This window comes from Amia ocellicauda, unplaced genomic scaffold (genome assembly GCF_036373705.1).
Source record: "Amia ocellicauda isolate fAmiCal2 unplaced genomic scaffold, fAmiCal2.hap1 HAP1_SCAFFOLD_40, whole genome shotgun sequence".
NCBI lineage: Eukaryota > Metazoa > Chordata > Actinopteri > Amiiformes > Amiidae > Amia > Amia ocellicauda.
The window spans coordinates 70,810-93,979 of record NW_027102973.1 but is presented as its reverse complement, the minus strand read 5'-3'; the positions used below and the strand labels follow the sequence as shown (position 1 = coordinate 93,979).

The 23,170-nt window shown below is 40.9% G+C and overlaps 1 non-coding gene across 1 annotated transcript; it reads right to left on the bottom strand.

Moving 5' to 3' along the window:
• Window positions 1-8,792: 8,792 nt before the first annotated feature.
• LOC136734557 (U5 spliceosomal RNA) lies at window positions 8,793-8,907 on the bottom strand. Its single transcript, XR_010810533.1, has one exon. It is a non-coding gene; the product is annotated as a U5 spliceosomal RNA (small nuclear RNA).
• Between the last annotated feature and the right edge of the window lie 14,263 nt (window positions 8,908-23,170).

The window sequence follows — 23,170 nt, the reverse complement described above, 5'->3', positions numbered from 1 at the left end:
CAAATTCTAAAACCATTCCATGCCGTTTGGCTCTTTCTTCTTTCGCTTTAGCATACTTTTCTCCTAGCTTTTTCAGTTTTTCAAACTTGCTTATGATCCAGTTCACTACCCTTGAGCTCGCAAGTGCTAAGCTAGCCATAACTTTCATCACCTCTATCGACTCTTTTTCGAGTTGCGTCGTAGTGTCGTTTGCCAACTGAGTTCGACGCGACTCTACTTCAAAGTCCAAACTGCCTAGGCGTCCAAGGAATTCAGGAATCTCTGTTCCTGGTACCTTAACAATCAATGCTTCACATGGGGACATTTGGGTAATCATTGTTTTGGCTATTCAGTAACAACCCAACAGAACAGTACTCGATTAATCACCTAATGACTCTAATGCCAACGCTTAGGATATCAACAATTTATCACAAGTAACTAAAACAGACTTAATCTTTTGTGACTTTGGATTTATGACTGATGTCAATCCATGCCATCTTTTGGAAATGCCGGTTGGCCTGGGTTCGTAGCTCTATGTCGGGATTTCGGCTCTCATCCACTTCAAAGAGTTTTTATCACCCACAGGCCCCTTTCTCCAGACATCTCATAGCAGAATAACAAACTATTTGGCCTCTTCTCGGTGCCATCCTCCCCAAAACTGTCACTTTGATGCAAACCAGTTCCAAGCTGATGAGCTAAGGAAATCTGATAACTTTGGGGGGGAGAGGTCTTCTTTAGATCCGTGCTTCAGCTCAGAGTCCAAATACTCTTATCCAAATACACCCAACATAACGTTACACACCACATCCCAAAGATGCTCTATTGGGTTGAGATCTGGTGACTGTGGGGGCCAGTTTAGTACAGTGAACTCATTGTCATGTTCAAGAAACCAATTTGAAATGATTCGACCTTTGTGACATGGTGCATTATCCTGCTGGAAGTAGCCATCAGAGGATGGGTACATGGTGGTCATAAAGGGATGGACATGGTCAGAAACAACGGGCCGTGGCATTTAAACGATGCCCAATTGGCACTAAGGGGCCTAAAGTGTGCCAAGAAAACATCCCCCACACCATTACACAACCACCACCAGCCTGCACAGTGGTAACAAGGCATGATGGATCCATGTTCTCATTCTGTTTACGCCAAATTCTGACTCTGAAATCGAGACTCATCAGACCAGGCAACATTTTTCCAGTCTTCAACTGTCCAATTTTGGTGAGCTTGTGCAAATTGTAGCCTCTTTTTCCTATTTGTAGTGGAGATGAGTGGTACCCAGTGGGGTCTTCTGCTGTTGTAGCCCATCCGCCTCAAGGTTGTACGTGTTGTGGCATCACAAATGCTTTGCTGCATACCTCGGTTGTAGCGAGTGGTTATTTCAGTCAAAGTTGCTCTTCTATCAGCTTGAATCGAGTCGGCCCATTCTCCTCTGAGCTCTAGCATCAACAAGGCATTTTCGCCCACAGGACTGCCGCATACTGGATGTTTTTCCCTTTTCACACCATTCTTTGTAAACCCTAGAAATGGTTGTGCGTGAAAATCCCAGTAATTGAGCAGATTGTGAAATACTCAGACCGGCCCGTCTGGCACCAACAACCATGCCACGCTCAAAATTGCTTAAATCACCTTTCATTCCCATTCAGACATTCAGTTTGGAGTTCAGGAGATTGTCTTGACCAGGACCACACCCCTAAATGCATTGAAGCAACTGCCATGTGATTGGTTGGTTAGATAATTGCATTAATGAGAAATTGAACAGGTGTTCCTAATAATCCTTTAGGTGAGTGTATATGTATGTATGTATGTATGCATGCATGTCCAATTGCTTTGACAATTCAAATGCACTGAATTGAGAGAGAGAGAGAGAGAGAGAGAGAGAGAGAGTTGTAGTCCAGACCACTGCAAAATTCCTGCTGAAGTGATCTGGATCACCACACAATGGCCCAAGGACCACTGCAAACTTGGATTTCAATGTATTTGTGTAATCTGTGTTGCAATAGCACCTACCATGTTCCTTTGTGGTGATCTGGTTAATTCTGATCTGGGAAAACCACAATCCTGCAGGTTTAATAAGTCTCTCTACACATCAGTCCCTGAGTACCTTCAACCAATGGTCATTTTGACCAATTAAGCCCAAGATTTGAGTCAATTAAGTTGTCAAGGACTACCCAGTGAAGACGTGAACTCACGACTAGGTCACACTGTGAGCTCACCAGAGCAGACATTACACTGAGCTCACTTAGCGCTTTTCCAGCGACATGGTGATGGTGCTGGAGCCGGAGCCGCTGCCCTTAGCCGGTGGCTAACCCACCTCTATGTTACAAATGTTCCCTAAACACTTATTTTGCAAGATCAATAAAAATCCTTTAGGAAATTTAAACTTTTACTGACACACATAGTTAATAGCAATGTATTATAACTTTACCAAAAATAATAATCTGTATATCTTTAATTGTTTAGACGTCATTAAGATATAATGCATCTTTCACATAGGGAACATTTGTAACATGTTAGGAAAAACAAACAAATGATTTGAAAATATTCATAATTACAGCATACAATTTGTCAGGCTTCATAAGAATGGTATTTATAACATACTCTGTAAAAATCAAGCAAATAGCATTTGTGGTTCACGAGAAAATATGTATATATAATCAAAGCTATCAGACTATAGCAGCCGGTGTATGAAGACACATACGATTATACAGCATTATTTGGCAGCTTCGCAAGACCTAATTTTAAACGTTGTTGGTAAGTTAGATAATTAGTGGGGACCCGCTATTTGCAGTTCTTCCCCTCCATAATTGCTAAAATAAAGTTTTACTGACATTTTATTGACCCTACCACTGCATAGGGCACATCTGTAACATGAACGCTACTGAATGGCACATACATTGAAAACTACGGAGAACTGAGACAAATCCACTTTACACTTCATAAATAATCTTAAAACGTTTCCAACCAAGGCAACACCCACTTGAAATACGTTCATTCTCATTTTTGGTAAACAAAAAGAGAGATTGTTACATATGTTCCCTATGATGCATCTACAGAGAGAGAGAGAGAGAGACAGACAGACACTAACTCTCTCTCTCTCTCTCTCTCTCTCTCTCTCTCTCAGCTGGGAGTGTGTGGGAGGGGTCTGCAGTGAGCGGGAGTGCTGCTGAGAGCTCTGTCCTTTGGCTGCGTTTTTTTTGTTGCTTTACTTTTTTCAGTTTGTTTATTTTGTCTTCTGTTTTCAGTGCTTTTCTTATTGTGGGGGAACAGGGGAGGGGAGGGGGGAGTACCGGTAGTTCTTCCCGGGTCGGGGGGTCGGACCCCCTGAATGCGTCTTTTGAAAAACTGACCCGACACCATGGAGTCAAGATCGCTCCGGTGCAGTTCTGCCCCCTAGAGCAGTGTGTGTTAGCGGTTGGGGAGGTAGCAGGGTGTGAAAATATCAAGTCTGCTGCCATTGTTATCTTCTTAAAAACCACTGATCTGGTCAATCAGCTAGTGGCTAATGGCACAGTGTTAGACGACACTTTCACCCCGGTGTTGCCGCTCGCTGCTCCTGCCCGGAAGGTAACGCTGTCTAACGTCCCTCCGTTCATCCGCACCGGCTCGGGCAGCTGATGTCCGGCATTAAGAGGGTCCCGCTGGGCTGCAAAGCCCCGCAACTGAAACACGTCGTGTCCTTCCGAAGGCAGCTGTATATGATCCTCAATAACATCAATGAGGATCTTAATGTCATTTTTAAATTTAAGATCGACAATACCGACTACGTCGTGTTCGCTACTTCGGAGTCCATGAAGTGTTTCAGGTGTGGGAGCGAGGGGCATGTCATGAGGAACTGTCCCGAGCAGGACAGGGAGCGGGAGGAGGAGCGGGGCGACGCGGGGAGGAATAGAGACACCGGCCCGCAGCCACAGATGCAGCGGGCAGACAGAGATCGAGCCCCGGCGGAGGAGACAGTCGCCGGTCGGACCGATGGTACCACTGATGCCGTGACGGGGGAAGAGCTGCCCGGAGGCGATGACGCACAGCTGGGGGACGGGGTCGAGGCAGCGGGGGATAGTGACGACCGAGACGCCGGGGGGAGATGGTGTTGAGGCGGTGCACGGGGCGCTGGTTAGTGACGAGGAACAACCTCAGCAGCCAGCAGACGGGCGGACAGACACACAGGGTGTAGCCGAGGAGGAGGCAGGGCCAGGCTCGGCGGTACAAGCCGAGGCGCCGGGTGGAAAAAACGCACTAAGAAGGTGCTGGGAGGGAGCACGGACGGTGTTGGTAAATAGTGGCAGTAAAAGAAGTGGTGGCACAGTAGTGAAGCTGGGGTAGCGAGCGGCTTGGTGGGGAAAGGTCCGGCTACACGCTGGAGCATCGCGGCAGCCACCGGGGACGCCTCGGGCTCGGAGTGACAGTGAGGGCGGCTTCACGGATTCCTCTCTCGCCTCCTCGTCCTCGGTGAGTCAGAGCTGCAGTGAAGGATATCAGGAGGTTTTTAGAGAAAACGAAGGGAAAGAGGTCTGTTGTAGTGGAGCAGTTTTTCCCAGATCGTGCACGCCTGCTGGCCTCTATTAAGTTTTTACAGAAACCCTGACCTATCAATTTGTACAACACTCACTGAAAACCATGGTTGGGGTCAATTCCTGTTTTTCAATTCCAATTCCTCCTACAAATCAATTCAAAATTGCAATTACTTTTTGCATTCACATAATATTCTTTATTGGAATTGAATTGAAAAGGGAATTAAAAATTGAATTGGAATTGACCCCAACCCTGTTGAAAACAAAACAAAAAATACAGATCTGGTTCTTCAAATCTTCACTCTGGTTTCATTCTGTGTCGTAGTTCATTTATCTTGCTGTTAATTGCACCACCAATTACACTCTTTGGGGTACTGGGCAATTTTTTCAAGGTAGCCCCTAAAAAACATGTATCACATAGATTTAATGACTTGCACATAGATATATAAAAATCTTTTAATAAACATACCACATATCTTTGAGAAGGGTTCATTAGTTACATATTGCCACAGTAAATCAACATTTTTGTGTGTGGGTGTATTTAAATGTTTTGGTGTATGCTCTTAAACTTGTCTTACACTAGTTCATAGTAAAATCTGTACTTGGCGAAGCAGCTATGCAAAGGCAGTCTTTTCTCCATTAATACCTTGCTTAAGCATTACATTGATGTGGCACAACTGGACTGAAATGTGAAGTATTTGCTCAAAAGTCAAATTTAAATGAGACATGAAAGTTTATATTGTCAAGGATCCCATGGCACTATTCATTATTATTATGTATTAATATGTCTGAAGCATTAATCCAAGGTGATTTACAAGGTGTTGTTGAAAGAGTGACGTGGCTGAATTCTAAGTCAGGCTTCCCTCAATCAGGTCTAACAAATTTGTTATGACTCCACCTTTACTGCTGTGTAGTAATCTGCTGGTACAAAATGGCTGCACCCCAGAGGGTGGTGGGTGAAGTGAGTCTGTAGAGCACTTTGGGATCTTTCCAGCTGCTACATGTAAGGTATTATTATTTATTAATAAATTAACTCTAGTCTCTGAAACTAAAACAAAGGCCAAAGGAACATTTCAAATGCTAACCCTTTGTGTTCTATACAGTTAAAAAGGAGAGTTAGAAATTTTGTACAACAGCATTTACATACCATATATGGCTTCCACCTTTAAGCGATCCAGAGGTGTCTTTTTCTCCGAAGTTGGATCTCTCTTGCTGCCACCACCACGAAGATTGCTCTTTAATAATGTTGGAAAGTCAAAGACAGCAACTGTCAGGGTTCTTGCATATGACGTATTCGTGCTGCACCTCTCTGCAAGGATCCAGGACAGTTTGTCAATGTAAACTCCAGTGCCTGGGAATATTTCCACCTAAAAGACAATGGTAAATAAAAAACAAGTTTATCCCCAAACTATTCTTATATTATGTTAAGTGGAATACATTATCAGTAAGGCTGTGATTTTGTTACAGAAATGTGTTATTAAAGACCACAGTATGTCTCAATTCTAAGTTTATTAATTTACAGACATAATAAAGTCAGTGAATCTGTGACACCCATAATTCAATTACATTCTTATTATCAACTATAACTATGAATATAACTGATAATGTAGCATCATTAGATTGTTTACAACCAATATTTGTTTTCAATATATATATTTTTACCTTGTCTTTGTAATATTGTAGACCAAGAGTGTTATACCTGTTTTGGTGATTCTTTGTCAGATTCAGAACAATTTGCTGTGGGGCTGTCAGAACCACTTGATGGTGACACACTTTTGTCTTCATTGCTGATAAATGTGGCTTTTGTTACAATTTTTTTCAGATTGTCCAAAAGGTCTGGAATCTCTGGAGAAAAAAACCTTAGTATTAAATGATAATCATTTCTAGTAATATATTTAATACAAAGTGAAAACAAAACCATCAATGCCTGCAATTATACTTGAGAGACTTGCTCTATGTTATTGGCAAACTGACCTTTTTGTGGGTCATTAACATTAGCTACGAAAAAAATAGAAGAGATAAAATACAAGAATTACCAGGTCTAATGCAATGCATATAGTCATTAATGTAGGATTATGAAGTTATGTTGAAAAACTTTATTTAATAATCAGTATTATTAAACTATTAGACAGTGCACATTAAGAGTCTGTATTGTGGTTCTAGATTACTTCAGTATGATCAACTATAATACATTACTCTGGAATCTAAATTACTGAAGAATAACATTTATCAAGGTAAGGAATTATTTGCTATAAATAAAAAAACTTACCATCAACCATACGGTTTCGAAGACATTGGTTTTCATTTTTAAGTCTTGTGTTTTCCTTTTCGAGCTGCTTAACGTTTTGCTGTAGCACAACTTCACTGGACTCTTTAAATGTCTGTAGAATATGACGGGATCTAATTCTTGATGCTCCATCGGTTTTCTTTCTTATTTTGTGCTGTATTCAGAGAGAAAAAGAGTTTAAAATGAATATATATATATATATATATATGAAAATGATTTAAAAAAAAACAATCCTGCAATACATTTATTTAATATTTGCAGTAATTATCTCACCGGTAACTGTGGTTCATCAAGGTCACTATCATCTGAAATTTGAAGTTTTTTGTTTGGTTTAGGTACTCTCTTCATTTTAGGACAGGGCATTTTTGTTAGGTCATTAAGTTTTCTTCTTAGTTCGCCTTCTTTTCCTAAAATAAAAATAAAATAAATAAAACCCTGCATTATGTCCACAGATATTTGGGGATTATATTTATGTGTCATAAAAATACTGTGCTTTGACCATACAAATTAAGATGAACAGCCAACACTGAATCAAAACTGAAGTTAAATTATATCTGGTTTAATTTATTTTGTGATTTGGGGGATTTTATTGTAAAGCACAACACACAATAAATCGTTCTTACAAATGCCAGTCAAGTATGACGAGTTTTTAGCGCCCTCACCACCACCTACCATGTTATAAGAGTATGTTAGAAGTACAACACATTAATAACTTAAACATTCATTTCAAATATACTGTGATTGTATATATCAAATAGCATGTAAAGACTTTAATGTTTTTTTTTTTTAAAATAAACATTGTTACCAGTCATAATGATCTGCGCTTCATGGACAGGCCATCCACCTTTTGGAGGTTTGTTCGTGTCTCTCCACTCTGCTCTGAAGTTTCGAGTCGTCTCTTCGTCATCATCAGCAATGCTGAATAAATCAAAATTGCGAAAGCAAGCAGTGGGAATCACGCTGTAAGAGTCTTTGTCGACCCCGCTTTCCCACTTCACCAACGCGTGCATCACCGCCATACTACCTTCACCTTCTCGTCCGTTTTTTCTGCGCCTTTTTCCCCCAACAAGTCACGGCACAAAAAACAGTCCCGCTCTGCATTCTGGTACTTGGCGTTCTTAATAACACCAACAGGGTGTAATCGCATAGACCATTCGAGTATAAAGTACTACATATCCCATCAGTTACAGTTTTTTTTCATCTTCTGAAACTGCAATTTAGCACTTTCAACTGTTTCTTAGTGATTCCTAGAATTACTAACCGGTATTGTAGTCAATGTGTTTATAACCTTTTTTGTTTAACAATTTGTGTGTTATCCTATGTGATCCCATGGTCTTTGATTTGGTCACGGAAGTGATTTGTCTTTGATTTGTTGATCTAGAGTTGAATTTTAATTAGTTTTTCCCTTTTGTATAGTTAGTGTAGTGCTACATTTAGTCTTTGTTTTTAAATAAATTTGACAATTTATATCTTTGGAATTGGTGTCTGCGTCCAATGATTACAGAAATTGAGTTCTACAAGACTCCAGGATTCGTGATAAGGTGATACTATGAATTCACTTCTTTAATTGAAATTTAAAAGTGTACCTTACGCTACATATATATATATATATGTATGTATGTATGTCCAATTGCTTTGACAATACAAATGAATAGAATTGAGAGGGAGAGAGAGAGAGAGAGACAGACAGACAGACAGACTGACAAACAGAAAAACAGACAGACATAGACACACACACACACACACACACACACAGAGCCAGCCAGCCAGCCAGCTCAGCGATGACATCACGAGCCTCTCTCAGCTGACTGCTATGACATCACAGAGCACGTACATTCCGTTGCTTGCCGTCTGTCAACCACTCAGTCACTGCCAGCCAGACTGGCTGGCTGGCTGGATGTGGGGGCTGCTTGCTGCTGCTGTGTACCTTAGCAAGCTTATTTGCTTGACCGGCCTTCCTACTCCTCTGCCCACATGCCCACCTATGCCCGATCTGCTGTTCACCTGGATCACAGCTCCGCCCCAACAAGGCAGATCCTCCCAAAAATGGTACAAACTCACCCACGATCCCCTCCACGGAAAGCTTTAGCAAAAGGCAAAAGCGTTATACGTAATGAAGAGGAACCCGAGTCCAAGACGCATCCGACCAGCCATACATATTTGTGTGTATTAAAGATCACATTTTCTTACATTTAGTTTTTCTGTACTTTATTACATCTTATTGTGATTTATAAATGTATTGTTTCTTTTCCATATGTATGTATGTATGTATGTGTGTGTGTGTGTGCCTGTCTCTGTGTGAAAGTGAGTGTGTGTGTGTGTGTGTGTATGTCTGTCTGTGAAAGTGTGTGTGTGTGGGTGTGAGTGTCTGTCTGTCTGTCTGTCATGTAACTCGCACATCTGTGAGGGCACCATTTTTGCAGAAGAGATGTACACATTTTGGAGCAACATATGCTGCCATCCAGACATCATCTTTTCCAGTGACGTCCCTGCATTTTCAAAAAGATCACATTTTATTACATTTTGTTTATCTGTACTTTATTACATCTTATTGTGATTTATACTTGTAATGTTTCTTTTCCATATATATGTATGTACAGTGGGGGAAAAAAGTATTTGATCCCCTGCTGATTTTGTACGTTTGCCCACTGACAAAGAAATGATCAGTCTATAATTTTAATGGTAGGTGTATTTTAACAGTGAGAGACAGAATAACAGCCACAAAATCCAGAAAAATGCATTTCAAAAAAGTTATAAATTGATTTGCATGTTAATGAGGGAAATAAGTATTTGACCCATTTTCAATGCCCTGGCTTAGGGAAGGAGGTTCTCACCCATGATTTGACGGTACATGGCCCCGTCCATCGTCCCTTTGATGCGGTGCAGTTGTCCTGTCCCCTTAGCAGAAAAACAGCCCCAAAGCATAATGTTTCCACCTCCTTGTTTGATGGTGGGAATGGTGTTCTTGGGGTCATTCCTCCTCCTCCAAACACGGCGAGTTGAGTTGATGGCAAAGAGCTTGATTTTGGTCTCATCTGAGACCACTTTCACCCAGTTCTCCTCTGAATCATTCAGATGTTCATTGGCAAACTTCAGACGGGCCTGTACATGTGCTTTCTTGAGCAGGGGGACCTTGCGGGCGCTGCAGGATTTCAGTCCTTCATGGCGTAGTGTGTTACCAATTGTTTTCTTGGTGACTATGGTCCCAGCTACCTTGAGATCATTAACAAGATCCTCCCATGTAGTTCTGGGCTGATTCCTCACCGTTCTCATGATCATTGAAACTCCACGAGGTGAGATCTTGCATGGAGCCCCAGACTGAGGGAGACTGACAGTTATTTTGTGTTTCTTCCATTTGCGAATAATCGCACCAACTGTTGTCACCTTCTCACCAAGCTGCTTGGTGATGGTCTTGTAGCCCATTCCAGCCTTGTGTAGGTCTACAATCTTGTCCCTGACATCCTTGGACAGCTCTTTGGTCTTGGCCATGGTGGAGAGTTTGGAATCTGATTGATTGATTGCTTCTGTGGACAGGTGTCTTTTATACAGGTAACGAGCTGAGATTAGGAGCACTCCCTTTAAGAGAGTGCACCTAATCTCAGCTCGTTACCTGTATGAAAGACACCTGGGAGCCAGAAATCTTGCTGATTGATAGGGGATCAAATACTTATTTCCCTCATTAACATGCAAATCAATTTATAACTTTTTTGAAATGCGTTTTTCTGGATTTTTTGGCTGTTATTCTGTCTCTCACTGTTAAAATACACCTACCATTAAAATTATAGACTGATCATTTCTTTGTGAGTGGGCAAACGCACAAAATCAGCAGGGGATCAAATACTTTTTTCCCTCACTGTATGTATGTATGTATGTATGTATGTAAGTGTGTGTGTGTCTGTCTCTGTGTGAAAGTGTGTGTGTGTGTGTGTGTGTCTGTGAAAGTGTGTGTGTGTGTGTGTGTGTGTGTGCGTGTGTCTGTCTGTGAAAGTGTGTGTGTGTGTGTGGGTGTGACAGTGTGTATGAGTGTCTGTCTGTCATGTAACTCGCACATCTGTGAGGGCACCATTTTTGCAGAAAGAGATGTACACATTTTGGAGCAACATATGCTGCCATCCAGACATCATCTTTTCCAGGGACGTCCCTGCATTTTTCAGCAGGATAACGCCAAACCACATTCTGCCCAGATTACAAGCGCATGGTTGCGTAGGCAGAGAGTGCGGGTGCTAGCATGGCCTGCCTGCAGTCCTGACCTGTCTCCGAATTGAGAATGTGTGGCGCACTATGAAGTGCAAATTAAGACAACGAAGGCCCTGTGCAGTTGCGCAGCTGAGGAAATGCATAATGGATGAATGGGGGGAAATCCCACTTGCTAAACTTAACCAAGTGGTGTCTTCAGTGCCCAAGTGCTTAATAAGTGTTATTAAAAGAAAAGGTGATGTTACATAGTGGTAAACAGTCGACTGTCCCAACTTTCTTGGTTTCTTTTCACTGCTAATGAGATGCTGTAGAGTGAGTTTTCAGGAGCTCTAATCGTATTGATGAATTCATGCAGCATTTGTAATTGAATTTCAAAAAGAAATCCTTGCTGTCTGGCCTGTGTGTATGAGATGTACTCTGTCAATCTTTGGCTAACAACTGAAACATTGGTAGAACAGAAATGGCAACATAAAAAAGAAAAGTACATTTTAAAAGAGCACATTAAATAGGATGAATATACAGTTTTTTACAATCACTTTGTCACTAATTTCAGAACCTTGATGTCATTTTTCAAAACTAGACACAAAACTCAAAACGGTCATCACTTGTAACACTGCACAATACAATGTTTTGAACATTGAACAGCCTTTCATATCTTTAAAGAAACCTAGCACTTGCAGACTTGTTGGTTCAAATAACTCATTTATCATGAAATACCATAGTAACATAGTAACACAGAAGATACCGATAGTTTCACTGTGTAGTTGTTCGTACAATCATTAAATATTGTAGTACAAAATATGTGATACATGTTTCATTATGGTACTACACATAAATACATCACTGTAAAAGGACTAGTAGAGAGAATACTACAGACACAGTGGAATCATTGAACAAAATCTGAAATGTATTGATGCAATACAATCAAATCACACCATAGGTTTCTTTGAATCCATGCAACAATAATTAGCTACAAAAAAGAACAAAACTACAGTAAAATGTCAACTGCAGTGTTCCTCACCTGGCTTAGTGTAAAAAGCAAAACAAAGGATTGATTACTGTACTTCTAAATTTCCATCAGCCCTGTGTTCAGGTTCAGGTTCTCACAACCATTTTTCACAAGAGGCATCTTGAAACTGAACATACCTGAACATACTCAGTCATCAGCTGCTTCACTCTGTCTGCATTTCTTTCAAAAGGCACACTATACTCTGTGCTACACATTGGTATGCAGTATACAGTCATTTGACAATTGAGAGTAGCCTAATGTTTAGTGCATGCTGAAGACTTGCCGCTTCTCAGTACGGAAATTTCTGATGATTGAGGCCACAGTTGATCCTGAGTTGATTCTGAGGTTTGATTGAATCATTGTAGCTGCCTCAGTCATGGTCATGCCATGATTTACAACATGCTCTACAACTATTTCTCGGATTTCACTAGACACTATTTGCTGTTGCTGCCGCTGTCTGGTCCGTGGCCTTGTCCTCTACCACGTTCCCCCAACACCTCTCAAATGAGGCCCATGGCTGCCTCTCTGGTGAGGCCTAAGCCCTCCTCTATGACGAGGCCCACGACCACCTCTCAGAAGGGGTGCATGTCCCCTTCCATTCCTTTGACCACCACGTCTTCCTCCTCCCACTGCTTGACCTCTATTGTGACCTGGATGACCTGCCGGCTCCATGTTATCACTGTGTTGCTGGGGTGGATAGCACTCATTTCACTCGATACTCGTACCACAATGTGAAATCAATCATCAATAACCAGTTGGCAGTATTGGAAAAGCAATTACAAGGGCCTGCATACATACAGTAATGTCAAATCTGATGTGGAAGAACAATCATCTTCAACCAGGTTGGAGCGTTAGTTGCAATGCCTTTAATACACGCAGCGTGGAGAGGAACAGTGACTCAAGTAGATCCCAAAGTCGCTCTGCCTTCATTTTAACAGTCAGAGCTTTTATACACAAAAATCAAAGAGCTGGTTATAATCAGAAAGTCATTACTATGTTATCTTAAAAGTTAGCTAAGCAGAATTTATATCATTATAGGACAGAGTTCATAGATCAACACATGGATTAGGGAGCAGGCACTTCAATCATACTGTTTGACATTGTCTCCAAGATTCTCATCGTAAATAACAAACAGAAATCAAACTACCTTCTGGCCTGACCTTCTAGCTTGACCTTATCTTTCTTAAGTATACAAGAGAGAAAAACAGGTATTAGAGAAAGAATTTCTAACTTTCCTTCCACACTGAAAACATGGTGTGGAAAAGTGCTACATGATGATGAATGATGATGAAATATTACATCCATAGATAATGTAGTCCAACTGGTTCATGCTCCTCGGTTATTGGTGTCAATGGATCTCATTATCCTGAAACTTTCATGATCGAAACATGGAATATTGTTTGTCAGTTTCCATAAAATTATGCATTAAGAGTAATGCAACAGTCACTTATCATTTTGAGCAGCTGTATCAATTGATAGTTAGATCTTTGTAATGAAATGAATAGACAGTGATCTCAGATGTAATGTGTGAATTGCATTTTGAAATGGTAATACTTTGATGTAAGTTGTGTCATTTTAGTTCAATGAACAAATGATCTGAGGTTGATGTGTATTGTATCCAAGCAATTGTAAAAAAGTGTTAGAGTTTTGAAAAATGTGCATTTTGATCATCGAGTGTGAGTTTAGTGTCTAGAGTTTTGAAAAATGACATCAAGGTTCTGAAATGAGTGCCAAAGTGATTGTAAAAAAGTGTAATATCAGGGGACAGTGGCTATTAGAGATCTGGCCTCTGTATTAATGTAACAGGTCACATTGTATGTGTACACTGATACTTGATAGTATAATATAGTACAAGTAAAAAACATACATAGGTATCATAGAAGTATTTTGCAGAAATGATTATGGATAGTTATCAAAATGGAGAGGAAATGCTAAATCCAGTCTCCCCAGGCTGAGCTTCTATTGCTGCACCTGCTAAGTGGCTGCTGGCCCCACTATATGGATAGAGCCACACCAAGTACAAGAGTCTCCCCATTGCTATTTATATCTCCCTATCCAGTCTTCTATAGGTGTCAGGGTGGGGTGCCTATTCCCCTGCATGCTTTGAAACCTATAGCACCTGGGACGCACACTTGGGATCCGGTTCCTCTGCCCCTCACATACACATGAGGAATCCCAGGTGCTCAATACGTCATACTGTCTCTTTCATCTCATGTGTAAACTATGGACAAATACATGACTAAACGTGTTTAGTTGCTTTTCCCAGAATGCTTTGCGCCACGATATGCAAATAACGGGGACTATGATTGGCTCCCTGACATTACCCACACTGCGACTGATGCTATCCATTTCACTACCCAACAAAGACCCATAATATGCGTGTGTCTGTCTGTCTGTCTGTCAAAGTATGTGTGTGTGTTTCTGTGTGTGTCTGTCTGTCTGTGTGTGAAAGTGTGTGTGTGTCTGTCTGTCTGTCTGTCATGTAACTTGCACATCTGTGAGGGCACCACTAATGCCGAAAGAGATGTACACATATTGTTTATTTTCCATATATATGTATGTATGTATGTATGCATGTCCAATTGCTTTGACAATACAAATGAATTGAATTGAGAGGGAGAGAGAGAGAGAGAGAGAGAGACAGACAGACAGACAGAGAGACACACATACACACACACACACACACAGAGAGCCAGCCAGCCAGCCAGCTCAGTGATGACATGACGAGCCTCTCTCAGCTTACTGCTATGACAGCACAGAGCACGTACATTCCGTTTAACTAATCGTTAAACAAAAAAGGTTATAATTACATTGACTACAATACCGGTTAGTAAGACGAAGGTGAGTCTCTCGTTAGTATTATTAGTCAGACATTAAATAACTACGCAGGTTAGTATTTATGTCAGGTAACTTCTCGTTATATATATATCAGTCTCATTTACGTTTAGGTGCCGAGAAAGATCCTATTTGTTACCACAATTTCCCTTAACTGATTATTATTCAATGATTAAGGATAGGCAGGGCCACCAATAATCTAATGTCTATTAACTTGTGTCAATTTCAGACTAAACAGTTAAACAGGAATGAGAAGATATTTCTCGGCGTTGACAGATTTTATTTCTAAAATTATCAACAAAACAGTTTAATGCAACACACATTTATATTTAAGAAAACTAAATGATATTACACATTCTAGAGTTATGAATCACAGATTAACATTTCTAATTGATTTCTCAAATGTCATGAATCACAAACTCCAAACTGTTAAACTTATCTGAACTTCGTCGCTTTTAGGCCTCTCTGGCTTCGGGCTCAGATAACAGCACACGGCACGAGGTCTGTGTGGTTTGGAACAAAGGCAGTCTGGTTCGGCTTTGTCCAAGAACTTCCACTCAGTCGATGCACCTGGAAGTTGGGGTTTCGGGAATGTAGAGTCTTTTCCAAACAGATTTTCCACTGGTTTGAATGCTCCAAGACTGTGCACAAAATCTTCTTTGTAAGCAGGGTTCCACCGTAGTTACTTGAAGACGAAGTCTTTGAGGAAAGCAGGGCCCTGTTTGTTCCAAGGGTCAAGTTTCTTAAGACTCAAATAGCTATTTAAGTGACTGACACTTTCGTATTCAGTCGACTTAGTCAATTGTCCAGCTGTAAAACTCCACTGATCAGGTGGGTCTGTAAAGTTATTTATTTAATAAAGTCCTTTAAAAGAATTCTTCGTACGGCTCAATCTCCTTCTCCCAGTTTAACTCTTCTGTTGCCGGCAAAGACTTGGTTGGTTTCTGATTCCGGTTCTGGCAACAGAGCTACAGGTTGAGCTGTGGCAGCGAGTTTCTGGTTCAGGTGAGAGAAAGAGAGAGAGAAAGACTGTCCGCTGTTCCTTAAAGTCTGTCAGATCAGTAGGTGATTGGTCCCTGAGTTCTTGAGATTGGATTTCGGTTTCAGCCCCCAGTGTCCTATTGGAGGGGGGCTTGATTTATGACTGATGTCAATCCATGCCATCTTTTGGAAATGCCGGTTGGCCCGGGTTCGTAGCTCTATGTCGGGATTTCGGCTCTCATCCACTTCAAAGAGTTTTTATCACCTACAGGCCCCTTTCTCCAGACATCTCATAGCAGAATTCCAAACTATTTGGCCTCTTCTCGGTGCCATCCTCCCCAAAACTGTCACTTTGATGCAAACCAGTTCCAAGCTGATGAGCTAAGGAAATCTGATAACTTTGGTGGGGGAGAGGTCTTCTTTAGATCCGTGCTTCAGCTCAGAGCCCAAATGCTCTTATCCAAATACACCCAACATAACGCTACATATGTATGTATGTATGTATATATGTGTAGAAGGAAAATTAGAAATTATTTTCTTACACCTGTTTTTCTCTCTTGTATACTTAAGAAAGATACGGTCAAACTAGAAGGTCAGCCCAGAAGATAGTTTGATTTCTGTTTGTTATTTACGATGAGAACCTTGGAGACAATGTCAAACGGTTTGACCTATGTGCCTGTTCCCTAAAACCATGTGTTGACCTATGAACTCTGTTCTATAATGATATATGTTCTGCTTAGTTAGCCTTTAAGATAACATAGTAATGACTTTCTAGCATGTATGGATGTATGTATGTATGTATATATATATATATATATATATACACTCACCTAAAGGATTATTAGGAACACCTGTTCAATTTCTCATTAATGCAATTATCTAACCAACCAATCACATGGCAGTTGCTTCAATGCATTTAGGGGTGTGGTCCTGGTCAAGACAATCTCCTGAACTCCAAACTGAATGTCTGAATGGGAAAGAAAGGTGATTTAAGCAATTTTGAGCGTGGCATGGTTGTTGGTGCCAGACGGGCCGGTCTGAGTATTTCACAATCTGCTCAGTAACTGGGATTTTCACGCACAACCATTTCTAGGGTTTACAAAGAATGGTGTGAAAAGGGAAAAACATCCAGTATGCAGCAGTCCTGTGGGCGAAAATGCCTTGTTGATGCTAGAGGACAGAGGAGAATGGGCCGACTGATTCAAGCTGAGAGAAGAGCAACTTTGACTGAAATAACCACTCATTACAACCGAGGTATGCAGCAAAGCATTTGTGAAGCCACAACACGTACAACCTTGAGGCGGACGGGCTACAACAGCAGAAGACCCCACCGGGTACCACTCATCTCCACTACAAATAGGAAAAAGAGGCTACAATTTGCACAAGCTCACCAAAATTGGACAGTTGAAGACTGGAAAAATGTTGCCTGGTCTGATGAGTCTCGATTTCTGTTGAGACATTCAGATGGTAGAGTCAGAATTTGGCGTAAACAGAATGAGAACATGGATCCATCATGCCTTGTTACCACTGTGCAGGCTGGTGGTGGTGGTGTAATGGTGTGGGGGATGTTTTCTTGGCACACTTTAGGCCCCTTAGTGCTAATTGTCATCGTTTAAATGCCACGGCCTACCTGAGCATTGTTTCTGACCATGTCCATCCCTTTATGACCACCATGTACCCATCCTCTGATGGCTACTTCCAGCAGGATAATGCACCATGTCACAAAGGTCGAATAATTTCAAATTGGTTTCTTGAACATGACAATGAGTTCACTGTACTAAACTGGCCCCCACAGTCACCAGATCTCAACCCAATAGAGCATCTTTGGGATGTGGTGGAACGGGAGCTTCGTGCCCTGGATGTGCATCCCACAAATCTCCATCAACTGCAAGATGCTATCCTATCAATATGGGCCAACATTTCTAAAGAATGCTTTCAGCACCTTGTTGAATCAATGCCACGTAGAATTAAGGCAGTTCTGAAGGCGAAAGGGGGTCAAACACAGTATTAGTATGGTGTTCCTAATAATCCTTTAGGTGAGTGTATATATGTATGTATGTATGTATGTATGTCCAATTGCTTTGACAATACAAATGAATTGAATTGAGAGGAAGAGAGAGAGAGAGAGAGAGAGAGACAGACAGACAGACAGACAGCTCAGCGATGACATCACAAGCCTCTCTCAGCTGACTGCTATGACATCACAGAGCACGTACATTCCGTTGCTTGCCGTCTGTCAACCACTCAGTCACTGCTAGCCAGACTGGCTGGCTGGCTGGATGGGGGGGCTGCTTGCTGCTGCTGCGTACCTTAGCAAGCTTATTTGCTTGACCGGCCTTCCTACTCCTCTGCCCACATGCCCACCTATGCCCGATCTGCTGTTCACCTGGATCACAGCTCCGCCCCAACAAGGCAGATCTTCCCAAAAATGGTACAAACTGATCCACGTTCCCCTCCACGGAAAGCTTTAGCCCAAAATAAGGGACACATTCTGTAACAACATAATGGATGCCCACCCAACCTGTGACAAAACTTAGAAAAAAGAAAAACGGTCAGTCCTCCTGGGGGAGGGACACACAGCCACCCTGGCTGCCCAATATGTCAGCGCCTACCACAGCCTGAGGGACACAGTGACACACGAGCACCGGCTGTAAATATAATGTAAATACTCATTTGTAATGCATGTCATTGTATTTCAAAAAAGGAATCTGGAAATAGTAAACCAATTTTCTTTATTTGTATGTATTTAAGATCACATTTTATTACATTTTCTTTTTCTGTACTTGATAACATCTTATTGTGATTCAAAATTCTATTATTTATTTTCCGTATGTATGTATGTATGTATGTATGTATGTATGTATGTATGTATGTGTGGAAGGAAAGTTAGAAATTCTTTTCTCACACCTGTTAATCTCTCTTGTATACTTAAGAAAGATAAGGTCAAGCTAGAAGGTCAGGCCAGAAGGTAGTTTGATTTCTGTTTGTTATTTACGATGAGAACCTTGGAGACTGTCACGGTCTCCCCTGCTTCTACCTTAGTTCACCACCAGAGGTCTCCCTCTCCCAAATACTAGTTTAGTGCTTCTCTTGTCCTTTGTCCAGTCAAACCAGTCTTTCCACATTCTTCCCTACCAGGTGCACCTGTTCTGTCCTCCTCTCCTATCATTGGTCAATCCTTCATTCACCTCGTTCAATCCCTCTCTCCTTCACAGTACACAGTACCCCTCTGTTTCCTAGATTCATCGCGAAGTCTTGCATTCTCTCCTGAATCAATTCTAAGCCTTGTTTCTTGATTGCCTTCCCGTGTATTTTTGACCTCTTGCTTCCTTCTCTCGTTTACCCCTTTCGGATCTCTCTACTAGCCTGTTCGCTTGATCGTTTGACCTGGACTGTCCCTGTTTATGCTCTCTCGTTTTGCCCTTATTGGATTATCTGCTTCAACGCTAAAGCCTGCACTTGGATCCTTTCCTTTTCCTAAAAAAACCTGTGATTCTTATATGTTCAAACCGAATATTGTAAGGGACATATATGCTGCAAAAAACACATATATAAATTGCATAATATTAATGTATTTTTAATCATATATGTCCTACATACAACTAAAGGCATATAGTTTTTGATGAAGTAAAAACATAGGAAAATAGTGCAAATTTAATATGAATGTCCAGCATATGAAGACATGTATAGAACACAGTGCAGTTTAGCAGTATAAGGCTGTACTTAACTCATGCTCTTGCCTTGTCCTAAGTGGAGCCCTATGCCTATAATCAAACATGGTCATATACTGTATAATCAACCTTAGATCAACTGCTCTTTCAAATCCTGTAGGAAAATGAACAGTCCGCATAAAGGTCAGTGATATTTTGACAGCAGATCCTCGAACCAGTTTCTGCACTGTACAATTTCCAAATTTGCCAACTGCATATAAGTGATATTGGTCATCACTGACACAGAGAAAGTGTGAAACCGTGAAAATACTGCCATCTTTCAATATCACAACCGAGTTGTTCCTTTTCTTTGTCTTTGTGTATGTTTGGCTTTGAATGACCTCTCCGTTGATAACTATTCTGTTGTAGTACCTGCCAATAGAGGTCCCAGGTACATCTAGCAATGCATGCAATGCATTCATATTATTTTCAGACACTGGCCTAATCTTTGGCACTCCAAGTGCAAGTCATATCTAGTATAATTCTTTACATGACGTTTACCAGAGGTCATTTCTGTGTAGAATGATTTAATTTCAGGTGAAACATCATTGGATGAGCAGGCCTTAGCTATGCGTGGCAATGCCCGAGACCATGCTACTCTTTTGCAAAGCTGCTGAGGCACTGCATTACTGCTTTTGACTTGCTTGAGCAAGTAGCCATTATAGCTCTCAAACATGAAAGCAGACTGGGCCCAGAGAGGACCCAAATTCTCAACACTCTTAGTCAAATGCAGAAGTGAATGCATATTGTAGGTCACCTGATCTTCGCCATACAAAGACTGAACTGATTTAACATAAAGCTCAAGAGCCTCATGAGCATGGTCAATATCCTCTTGGCTAATGTCTGAACCTAGCAAAATGCTCACACCCTCCACAAGTAGAGCCCAGTGGCAAAGATACCTGTTTGGAAGTATCCCCTCCAGGACTGGCAAACTGTAATATAAAAGCCAGTTCTGTCATTCGTGAGCTTTCCAAAACCTTAGCTCAACAATAGACCGTGGGATTCTGGAAAAAATGCTTAGAGGCTTGATTGCTAAAAGATTTACATCCACTGTTACAGTGTTCAAACCAACATACCATGGTTTACTATAGCTTTTGGAATCAAACCATAAAGTGGCTATTTGCCGGCAAACCCCCAGCAACACACAATGCATGTAATCAGGGACCATGCCATTGATCAGGTCAAAATCTGGCAAGTCCACAATTGGAGATGGCCCTTTTATGCCCAAAATGCTCTGTTCATTATTTTTGGCAATCTCACCTATTTGCACAGTTGTGTCATGATCTCTAAGGAACACCTGGATGAAGACAGTGCCCACACCCATACTCTCCATTAAACTGCTTGAAATTTTGCAGTAAAGGTCGTGCAACAGCATCACATATGGCACATAATGCATAGACCTTTGTCGTTTTGATTGAGTGATCTACTGGATCCTGCCACTGAAGACCTGTTTGTCCAAGACTTTTGCATTCCTCCACAAAAGGTTTGAGGAAGCTAGTCATTTGTGGTTTTGATGACCCAAACCACAAGGCACATAGTATGACATTTGTATCTCTTTCCTCTGGGGGTAATTCATTAACAGAGCATAGTAAGGGCCATATGCTGTATTTAGATGACTGGAACACTGGCACTCCATCACAATTGAAAGACAGGGAAAAGAATGAATCACTAACTGATTTCAGATATTTGTACAACTTCCCATCTGAAAAATCTGTTATTCCATCTGTTTTGGTCATTGTAAATATTTGGAATAGGCTCATTCTCCAAAAGAGCTTGAAGTTGATTCCTCAAAGGTATACAAATAAAAAATTGACCCAGCTCTAAACTTTGTCTCACAGATGGTATTCTGATTTGTCTACATAATCTTTAAACTCCTTCTCTAGCATGTACTTGCTACTTGGGATGCTTGCAGCATCCCCACTACATAACCTTAACAGCTTCAGTAGGTCCTCCATTAAAGCCTCTGTTACATTGTGCTTCATGGAAAATGCGAGGATGTTCAGCCAACTGGCATCTGTGACATGGTCATTTGAGGGACCTGAAGACACCAGGTTTGATTGGTTGGTATTCTGTAACAAATGGGAAAGAATCCAAATTTGAGTGATCATAAGCAAAGTGTGTACCAAAAGAAACCTGTTTTACTCTAAATGTTGATATTCTTGTTCAACAATATGGCAAGCTGTTTTGACTGTTATTAATTCCCAGGATGTTCATCAAGATTAAAGCTAGTGTTCACAACCCACCCCACCATCTACCTGTATGCTCCTTTCACTTTTACAGACACAATAATACATTACATTTTAGCATTGCTGTTGTGCTTAGATTTATATTGGTGTCTTGAGATGGAAGCCATCTCCATAGGCTACAGATGAATATATTATTATGACATAAAATTATTAGCCATGCATAATATTTTACTGACAGTACTAATGCCAGGCTGCTAATTTATAGAATGTCTGTAAACCTAAAATGGGCGACATATCCTGCTGAGGGACACTAACATTGAGACGCTATGGCGAGCAGTGAAAGCATTGCTCTCATTTCTTGGTTTCATGTCGAAAGGGTGTTTGTTGTGAATATTTAGATATGGTGACTTCGTTCATTGTTCAGTTCACGGGCAGCATTTAAAAACAACATGACCAGCTGTAGTGGGAAATCTACTCGCCTTCAGATATGTTTGTCAATGCATTTTACAACATTTTAAACACATTTTTAAAACCTTAAAACTTAACATAACTTAAACTAAACATTATTTGTACAATTATGTTCAACAATAAGTATAATGCCTATTTATGAATATATTATAGTTTATCATATTTAATACACACATTTCTAGGGCCTATAAATTATCAATATGACCAAAACTTTGCTGGAAAAACAAGTTTTGCCTTGTTTTCCACCTGGTCCGAGTACGACGAGGAATCATTCTTTCTTCTTGGCAACTGTTAAAGCAACACAATTTTCGTTTCGCCATTTTGCATAATAGAAAACACATCGCTACATGTAGGCAAGTGAATTAGGGCCATAAGACCATACAATATGCCGATTGGTTGATGTTTGAACTGCTGCGCGGGATCCAATAGAAATCCAGATCACTGACTCATTGAAGCAGCCAGACAGCGGTAAAACGGGCCGTTGCTTTAAGTTTCAACAGAGGTTTCAGATCGATTAAACATGGATTTCTAACGTCACCCCGAAGGAAAGAATAATTGTATCTTGTTGTAATTATTACTCAGGGATTTGTGTTGATTCAGGTTGGTTCATTTAGTAATTTATAAGCAAAGTAGTTGGTTTGTTCAATAAGACAACAGTTGCAAGAGTTAAGGTTACCTTGCTAGGAGCTAACTGAGCCAGCAACAACTTTGATATTGCCCTTGCTTCGTGTATTTAGGTAACGTGAACTGGATTCATGTATTTGTTGGTTTATGTTGAATGGGTATTATACCGTTAACATTAGACTACATTTACTTTTTTTACTGTCAAGCGATTCAGTTTTGAATCTATTTCATTACACAAATCTACCTACGTTGGTCAGGGGCGGGTGGGTTAATTGAGTTAAAATATTTGAATCGCGTTAGTTTCTCACAACTAACGTTAATGAATCAGATTACCGCGTTAAATCGACAGCCCTCATTATCGATTGTACTAATCTTTCACAGATCTG